The sequence below is a fragment of the Rhagoletis pomonella genome, unplaced genomic scaffold (assembly GCF_013731165.1).
Source record: "Rhagoletis pomonella isolate Grant_MI unplaced genomic scaffold, Rhpom_1.0 Rhpom_scaffold_00001, whole genome shotgun sequence".
Taxonomy (NCBI): domain Eukaryota; kingdom Metazoa; phylum Arthropoda; class Insecta; order Diptera; family Tephritidae; genus Rhagoletis; species Rhagoletis pomonella.
This window is the reverse complement of record NW_023458555.1, coordinates 38,422,893-38,432,845: the sequence shown is the minus strand read 5'-3', so window position 1 is coordinate 38,432,845 and position 9,953 is coordinate 38,422,893. Positions and strand designations below refer to the sequence as shown.

At 33.4% G+C, this 9,953-nt stretch overlaps 1 protein-coding gene across 1 annotated transcript in view; it reads right to left on the bottom strand.

Annotated features, from left to right (window-relative positions):
• LOC118745368 (sortilin-related receptor-like) overlaps window positions 1-9,953 on the bottom strand; it is a 994,510-nt gene that overhangs the window by 126,637 nt on the left and 857,920 nt on the right. The gene's annotated exons all lie outside the window — the stretch shown is intronic.

Below are 9,953 nucleotides of genomic sequence, written 5' to 3'. Positions count from 1 at the left end.
TAGTCCGATTTCAATAATTTTCAACGGTTTGCTTATATGTGGCAAGCGCAATAACCACACCGAGTTTGGTACAAATTGGTAGAACGGTTACTGAGATACATATATGTGATCATAAGTGGGCGGTGCCACGCCCATTTTCCAAAAATTTATCACAAACGTATTTCTTGGTAAAGAATTGTTGCAAGCATCAATTTTGAACAAATTAGCTTCAATATTTACTGATTTATCGAACATTTTTGTATTTCTCTAAATTACCGTTATATGGGATGTGGGCGTGGTTATCGTCCGATTTTAAAAATTTTCGGCGATTTTGTATGCTGTACCAAGGCCGATAACTGTGCCAAGTTTGGTAGAAATTGGTACAGCGGTTACCAAGATATACACATGTAACCATAAGTGGGCGTGGCTACGCCCATTTTCCAAAAATGTATAATATTCTTATTTTTTGTCAAAAAATTATTGTAAGTACCAATTTTGAGTGCTTTATCTTCAGTAGTTACTAAAATATCGCAGTTTTCGTATTTTTGGAAATTACCGTTATATGGGAAGTGGGCGTGGTTACAGTCCGATTTCGCCCATTTTCAATAGCAACCTACCTTGGATTAAGGGAAACCTACATACCAAATTTCGTTGAGATATCTCAATTTTTACTCGAGTTATCGTGTACACGGACAGACGGACAGACGGACAGACGGACAGACGGACAGACGGACAGACGGACAGACGGACAGACGGACGGACAGACAGACATGGCTTAATCGATTTCTTTTTTCATCCTGATCATTTATGTATACATTTGTCTATATCTATCTCGATTCGTTTTGGCTGTTACAAACAACCGTTATGTGAACAAAATTAATATACCCTTGTGCACAAGTGCGCTCGGGTATAATTATTACAGGTTTTGTCTGTAGGTTTGTAGGCGCATCACTCGAAAAATAATACATGGAATTGAATGCAGTTTTCACCGCTGCATTGCCTGAGGTTACCACCTGTTTGAAAATTTGAATTTAAATTAGTTGATAAGATAAATTGAATATTGCAATATGGGTATCAAACTAAAGAGGTTTAGCAAAGTTTACTGCCGGAAATATTTGAGGAGTGTTTCCACCTCTTTGAAATTTGTATTCAATTAAATTGATAAAATAAATGAAATACGCCTATCAAACGGCACACAAATACTTTTAAGGCGCAGTGAAGCATGCCTGGTATGTGCTAGTATTCAATATTTTTACAGCTAAAATGCAGTTAAATATGGGAGTTTAAAGCTTCACGACAAACTTTTTGCTTAGTGGTCTTACCATATTACCTATGGCATTAGAAATCTAACTTTTTATACCCGGGCGCATTTGTGCACAAAGATATTATAACTTTGTTCACACAACGGTTGTTTGTAACAGGCAAAACAAATCGAGATAGATATAGACAAATGTATACCTAAATGATCGGAATGAAAAGGGAAATTGATTAAGCGGTGACTGTCTGTCCGTCCGTCCGTCTGTCCGTCCGCCTGTGCACACGATAACTCGAGTAAAAATTAAGATATCTCAACAAAACTTGGTACGTGTACTTCTCTCGGGCGTAGGACGGATGGTATTGAAAATGGGCAAAATCGGACAATAACCACGCCTACCTTCCATATAACGGTAATCTTCAGAAATACGAAAACTGCGATATTTTAGTAACTACTGAAGATTATTCACTCAAAATTGATATTTATAATAATTTTGAGACGAAAAATACGAAAATTAAAAATTTTTGAAAAATAGGCGTAGCCACGCCCACTTATGGTTACATGTGTATATCTTGGCAACCGCTGCACCGATTTCTTCCAAACTTGGCACAATTATTGGCTTTCGCACGGCATACCAAATGGCCGAAAATTTTAAAAATCGGACAATAACCACGCCCACATTCCATATAAGGGTAATTTAGAGAAATACGAAATCTTCGATAAATCAGTAAATATTAAAGCTAATTTATTCAAAACTGACGCTTGCATGAGTGAAAATGACAAAAAACGGTGGCGGCGCACAGTGGCACTTTTACGCAATCTAGGCATGTGAAATTAATAATACGCCAAAATGTGAATATTATTCGATCAAATTTGATGTATTAGTGAATATAGTAATATTGGACACGAATTAAAAAGTTAAGTGGGTTGGGCCGATAGCCACTCACAGTTCCACAGTGCAATGCCGACATTATGTGTTTCAGACTAAATTTGTTAACATTAAACCTTTAATTTTTAAGAAAACCATCAAAAAAAGAGAAAACCACAGAGACGGTGACTTTGAAAAGATTGTATGTATATTTATTTTATATATATGCCCATATATAACTTTATTTAAATGCTTTGCTACAAGGCTGAAGCGTATTGTGGCTCTGTTAGTAATGAAGTATTTTGGGCAGTGGCAGCTGGTGGCAGCAAAACGGAATATGTCTAATAGTAAAAGAGCATTACAACGAATTTAAAATTATTTTAATGCGGCTTAATTCAAAACTTTGGCGAATTTTTATTTCAAAGTTCCATGTATTTTATACACAGATAAATGGCGCACATTAACAGCACTATCTCCACACAACTGCCACTGGCAGCATGGCTCGGCAGCGTAAGCCTCTAATACGTACCCAGTCGGAAAAGTAGTAATGCATTACATGCGTGATAAATAATATAATGTATTTCTTATACGTTCTCGATAATATTACTGCTAACTATGTAATTAGAATTCTAATGTATTCAAACACACATTCATTTATCAATACTAGGTAATGCAAAATTAAATACCCCACTTTTCTTAGGACATCGGCCTGGGAAAAAATTGCCTTTTCGAATGTGAAGAGGGTTGTTTCTTTTCGATTACTATGCATTACAGTTTCCCACTGGGTATGTATGTATGAACATACATTCGAAATAGATATCTTATAAATACATATACTTATGTACACCCTTAATAACCAATTTAATATTTCATTAGTGGAAACTGAATTTGACTAAGACCTTTCCAACAAGCGCGTTGGTATATACATATGTACATATGTATGTGCACTCTTCATGTTTTAGCGCTTATGCAACATACTTACACACATATTATATATGTATCTTATTTGGCATTTCAAAGGCGAAACACCACAAATTAGGCAAATCTGGAGAGTAGCAAAGTCATCGAAAATTTGATTAGCTGTCATTGCCTTGTTTTATTTTGTTCATTTTCATTTTCTTCTATAGAATTTTGCTCATTTTCTGTGCTGTCAATTCAATATTGGCTCTTGTGTGACTGTACACATGTACGTACATATGTATGCATGTGCATATGTACATATATGCTAATTGTAAGGCGCCCACAGGGCGTATACGTAATTGAATATACGCCACTAATTTTATGTTCTCATACTTACTTATGTATGTATGTTTATACAAATATGTATATGTAAATGTAAATAGGCATACGTACATATTAAAGTACAAATATTTTTGTGCAATTTTATTAATCAGTTCTGCTTTTGATAGGTGGCGATAACGGGACAATATATTTACGAACTTTTTTTATTTTACTAATTGCAGCGAAGTACTTAAATATAACAAAACAGAGCAATCCAGCAGCATTGCAACTATTGCTTTTCATCACTGTAAGGGGGGAAAAGCTTCGCCCGATGATCTTCACATTTTGGTTTATCCCATCTTCTGCAATTAGTGACCTGTCGCCGCTAGTACCAAGATTAGTATTCTGGGGTAGGGTAGTGTAAGAACAACCATGGCCAACTAGTGACAAATGTACAGAACGTGCTTAAATTATGGAGAGAATACTTTTCCTCTCTATTGTATGGGAGCAACACTGAAAGTAGTGTAGAAGATGAACCCCAGCCTTCAGTCGATGATGACGATGGAGTTGATGTCCCAGCGCCGGAGTATGACGAGGTACGAATAGTAGTCATACGCCTGAAAAACTAAAAAGCCGCTGGAGCTGACAGCCTTCCAGCTGAGTTATTCAAGTACGCTACAGTTGAACGCATGCCCGACGACTGGAATTTAAGTACGCTCTTCACAATCTACAAGAAAGGCGATCCCGCCATTCGCGCCGACTTCCGCGCGATCAGCCTTCTAAGCATAGGTTACATGGTCTTATCGAGCATATTTTGTGAAAGACTGAAGCCCATCGTCAACAAAATGATTGGGTCTTTAGAAGAGAAAAGACTGGCGTGCTTTGTTGAACTCGGTCAAAGTCGCTTAGGCGGTTACAGCACCAAATAAGATGAATTAGAGTATTCTAGGGTTAAAAGCCGAATTTAATTTAATTAATAAGTTAGGTTAAACAGTATAAGGTAGATGACAGAAGAAATAAATTTAAGAAAAGTTTAAAAGTCAAATTAAATTCAATGCGATATAATAAGTGAAAGGAAGTTTAAGTTTGAAGATATTTCTAAAGACGGCTTGGCTTTATTATTATTTAAAAGCCTAATTCAATTTGACTAAAAAGTCTAAGAAAGTTACATTTCGAAAGTTGTTTTGAAAATTTAACACCCTGTACAATTAGTTAGGCTGCGTTTCTTTATACATTCCGGATAATCCCATTTCACAGCCGGAATAAACAGAATGCTTTTGAAATATACGTTAACATATCATCAGGAACGTTCTAAAGAATAAGTAAACAAAAAAGTTTATTCCAAACGTTCAGAATGAATAAAGAAATTCAGCCTTAAATTCAATTTAGGTGCATATTTCAAATTGAAAAATATTTCGCTTTCACAAAAGGTTATGCATTTTTAAAGCATTTTATAACATATTTTCTACCATCCCAAATTTAAGCCAATTTTTTCTTAACTTAGATAAAATGTAACAATATGATTTTGATATGAAAGAAATGTGGTTGTATATGGGTATTTCCAAGCTGGCGTTATGTGACGCTCATAGGACAAAATGTTAGAAAAAAGAATTCGAAAAGTCAATATTTTAAAAAGGCTTTGTTAGATTTTAAAGACATTAGAGTAAACTTACGCGCTGGCGTGATGTTGCAAACAATAGAAGTGGATTTTGACTTCGATTACAAAATTGCCAAACTCTGTGAATTGGGCAAGACTTTTTGTATGAAAGCTTCTGTAGTAATATTGGAATGTTTTAAGGTTAATTTTCCAAGTTTTGAAATGTAAAAATCTGCAAACTCAAATTTAAAATATCGATGAAAATGTCTTGGTATTTCTTGCATTTTCCCGAGTTCTGTATGAAATTGAAAAAAATCATTATTGTATTTTTGCTGGTGAATGAACTATATTTTTTTATAAAAAAATACGAAAAATTTGGCATGGAAAATATAAGAGTATTCAAAATGTCTGAGAAATCTAAGTTGTGTGTTACTCCAAAACATCTAATTCTTTGAAATTTTGCACTTAGACCATGTGGTGGGATTTTATTTTTAACTCAACATTTTTATTTCATTTGCATCTAATCAACATCTCTATTGGTCCGTATGAACAAAAATTTACTCGACTTATTAAAATAAATTTAAGTAAAGGTCTGCAATTTTAGGAAAACACAATAGCTTAGTTTTTATTCAAATGGCAAAATATTTCATTTTTTGCTACGGTTGAAATCAAAACCTTAAACTGAACATAACGTGGGCGGAGATGCGACAAAAGCTATTCAGAAAGAAACAAATTAATTAATATTCCCTCAGTTTTTGCGTATTTTTAACGCATTTTAATAAGTCTTAACAAACGTTTAAAAAGCTATGATATTTTTTGTTTCAATTATCAACTTGCTTCCTTTTTACTTATATAACAAAACAAAATATACATACATATTTCCAATCCTTGAACGTTTCTTTGTATTAAATAAAAAAAAAATTGTGATGCAAAACTTGTTTGTACATATATAATTTAAGCCACTTGCTATAAAATAAGCCATAAGCCAACATAAAGGCCAACCAGTCATGACATCAAATCAAGCGACCCTATTTAACGGGCATATGTTGCTATAAATTTGAAATTGCATTAACCCGCTCAATAACGATAAGTTATTTTTATTATTCACTTTTACGCTGCATTTGCATTAAAAATTTAATGTTGTATTCATAAGCTTATTTATGAGCATACATATTTGACATCTGTTTTCCTTGGGCATACTCAGTACATATATCACGAAGGAAATTTTTTAAATATTTATGCCTGTTGTAAAACAAAAAGAATATAAGTATTAATTAACTGAATAATTAATTTACTAGGTAATAATTTTTCATGAAAGTATGCAATGTCCATATGCAATACCCGTTAGTTTGCTTTTTTTCGCGAGGGCGTTGAACGCGCTGTAAATGTACAGAGCTTTTATTTAATTTACATTTGCAGAACAGAAGACCAATTTTTGTTTAAATAATTTTTAGTGCAAAAAAATTTTTCAACAAGAAAATATGGCAAAACATTTTTATTAGTTTAACTAAACATACCTCTCGTAGCAAGTTTTTACACGAAAATTTGCAGATTTTTAAATTACTTTTATGGGTGGCAACCCACTTCAAGAATATTTCTGAATAAAAGTATTCAACAGCACTAATTGTTTTTTATGAACATCAAGTTGATGTATTTTATTTAATAAATTCAGACAAAACAAATTTTCTTAACTTTGTAAAAGGGACAACTCACTTTAAGGGGCTATCGAAATAAGTTGCTATACACAAGTAATTAGTTAAAATGAATTTGACTTTTAAAACAGGTAGCATCCCTCTAAAATATATTTGCGAAGTAAAGCCTACATAAAAAACTTTCGTTTTACACCCGAATTGCTATACTTTATTTAGTCCAATAATTAATTTAGCATTTACCTTTTTTAAACAGGCTACCCTCAAAAATATGTACCAGACCAAAGTTTCTAAAATTTCTTTCGTTTGACAGTCATATTGTTAAACTGCACACAAAGGTGTCAAGCCATTTTAGTGTGAAAGAGCAGCAAATATACTCACTCAATCATTCATTCAATAACACGTCCACTCAATAATTCAGTCATTCACTCACTAGTTCATTCACTAACTGCTGCCCTCCTCCTTCACTGACTAACTCACTTCTTCACTCTATCACTAACTCAGAGACGGAAATAATTTTTGCTTACTAAAAACTAGCTTTTAAGAAAATGTAAAAGAGTGCTGCTTAGGCGGTAACGAATGGCCCTCGGTTTAATGGTGACGACTGTGAGGCCTTGAAATCCCTATGTCGTACAGAAGACCTATTGACGCTAAACAAATCTGAAGTAAGGGCTCTTACCGACTTAATCACAGGGCACTATGCTATATCACCAATGCTCCATCGATGGCGCATACCAACAAGCTCCCTCTGCAGAAGTTATCGGGACGAGGAAGAAAAGGAATCGATTCACCACTTCTTATGTAATTACCCAGTCAAGGTGTCTTAAACATTTGGGATCACTCTATTTCAAAAGCTCAGTGGAGAAAGCGGAATTGAAAATATCGGACCTCCACGGCCTCATCTGGGAGAGAAAATGATTTGTAGAGACCTTTTGCATAATAATCCCGTAGGACCTGGGTTCGGTTTCTTGTCCGGGCTGAATCTAAATTAAAAAGAGCTTTTTCTAATAGCGGTCAGCCACGATAGGAATTGGCAAACCTCCGAGTGTATTTCTGCCATGAAAAAAATTCTTATAAAATCCATTTGCCGTTCGGAGGCGGCGTAGAGTTGAAGGCCCTTCCATTTGTGTTATAACATCAAAACGGACATCACAAATTATATGAGAAGCTCGGCCAAACATTTAGCAAAAGTGTAAGCGTTAAAATATTATTATAAAACAACTTTATCTTACACAACGCCACAGTAAGTATATAAAATTTACACAAACTCAACGTTTAACCTTACACATTGTTTGCATAAAAAATAAATAATTTACACACAGTTGGGTTATGCTTTTCTAAAAGGCGCGCTCAGATATATTTGCTGCTCTTATGCATACAGTAACTCAAACAAATGGCCACGTGTTAGTTTTTATTTTTTTTTAATAATCGTAATGTTTTTCGAGTTAAATTTTTTTTCTTATTTTTCTATACTCCGTAAAAGCTTTAACCAAAACCATATAAATCACTGTTTCAAACTTTATACAAAATTTAGGAAAATTCAACAAATTTTCATTAAAATTTCAAATTTCTTTATAGCCCATACAATTTTAGTCTAATGAAGTGCAAGTTTCAAACGGCTAAAAGATGCCGTTAATTTTTGAGAATTTAATTTTGGTGACGGAATTTATCACTGTTTTCCATACAAGCATGATTTCCTTAGGAAATAAAATGCGGGAGACCCTTAGAAACAAAATTTCAAAAAATCAATGCCAGGTTTTGTAAGTGGCACTTTGTATAAAAAAAAAGAAAACAACCGCAAAAGCAGTCCCAAAAAAAATCCTCAACAATCAACGCAATTTTTTAGCCAGTTGAACTTGGTATTTTTTTAGAAAATTAACATAAAAATTTAGCTCGAAAAAAACATTAAGAATATTAAAAAAAAAATCAAAACGTGGCCACTTGTTTGAGTCACTGTACATGTAGTGCTGTTATGATAATGCTGCTCTTTACATATGCATTATCAACACAAAATACAATAACCATAATACATATTTGTATTAAGTGCGGGGTGAAAATCACCGTAAAATAAGACAAAACTTAATGGCTGTAAATATCGTAAGCAGTTCATTGTTATTCATCTTGAAATATTATTTAAGGCTTACACGAATTCTTCCCCATAATTACTTACACTATTTTCAACATAAATATTTATCTTTATGCATCCCTTATGATTTCTAAGAACACATACATACATACTTGAGTATACTGGTTTAATTATTTTATGTGAGCGCAATATGAGGCCTTTTATTATATTATTTGGTTTTCAAATTATGGAAAGCCAGCTCGCGAGGACGGCTCATTGAGTATTCTAACTATTTTCGTACATTTATGTATGTACAATGTGTAATGTTTGTGAACGGAAGTAAATCTTTGTACATGTAGATATGCTTAGTTGAAACTGGTTTGAGTGAATTTCAACGAACTATCTTAATTAAGGCTTAAATATATAAAATTAATATATAAAACTAGTGAGTATGTATGGCGTTAAGACGCACTTCTGCTTGAGCGTTTCATAATTTTGATTTTTTCCAATACTGGCTTCGGTATACCATGAATGCACCGCTTACGAGAGCTCTGTTATAATTCAATACTATCTATAAATCTTTTGAGATTGCTTTTGCTTCCTCAAAGCACTCTCTCATTAAACTTCGTAAATATAATATGATTTTATAAGCATTAAACAAAATATCTCTTCTGATAGTCTTCTAATACACGAAAATCGAATATCCTTACGACCAATTTTAGATCAAAATTTAAATGACACTTAAGAGTAATTTTGGACCGTTATTTATATACAATTTAGCTTTCGTTGGGTTTCAGTTCAACTTTATTCAAATACGACAAACGAGTGGCAATACTGGCATTTGTGCTGAATGGCTGATTGTTATCTGGAACAGGGTTGCATAGCTCATTTTTAAATAGCTAACATTGGCCATTTAAGTGCAGATTAACTATATGATCGGATAGTGAATTTTTAAAGTTAATCAAAAATCTCTATTAAAACAGTTTATCTGAAAATGTGCTTTAATGAAAATAAAAAGCGATGAGACAAATAACATTCTGCACTTCATGTACACGCTAAGAAAGCAAATTTCTGCACAACATTTTATTTTAGTTGAGTTTACCTTAAAAATAATTTGGTACAAATACGTAAAATATCCAAAGGTAATGTTTAATTTAAACTAGTTATTAAATTTCCTTCTTGGCCAGTTGGCAACTCGTTCCAAAAATATTTTTGAAACTAAGATTTCTTAACACCTCTTCCGTTGGACACTTATACATAGTATAAATTGCGGATAAAATCGCGTTTAGTTACAAAAAGCGAGCGCAAAAAATCCACTG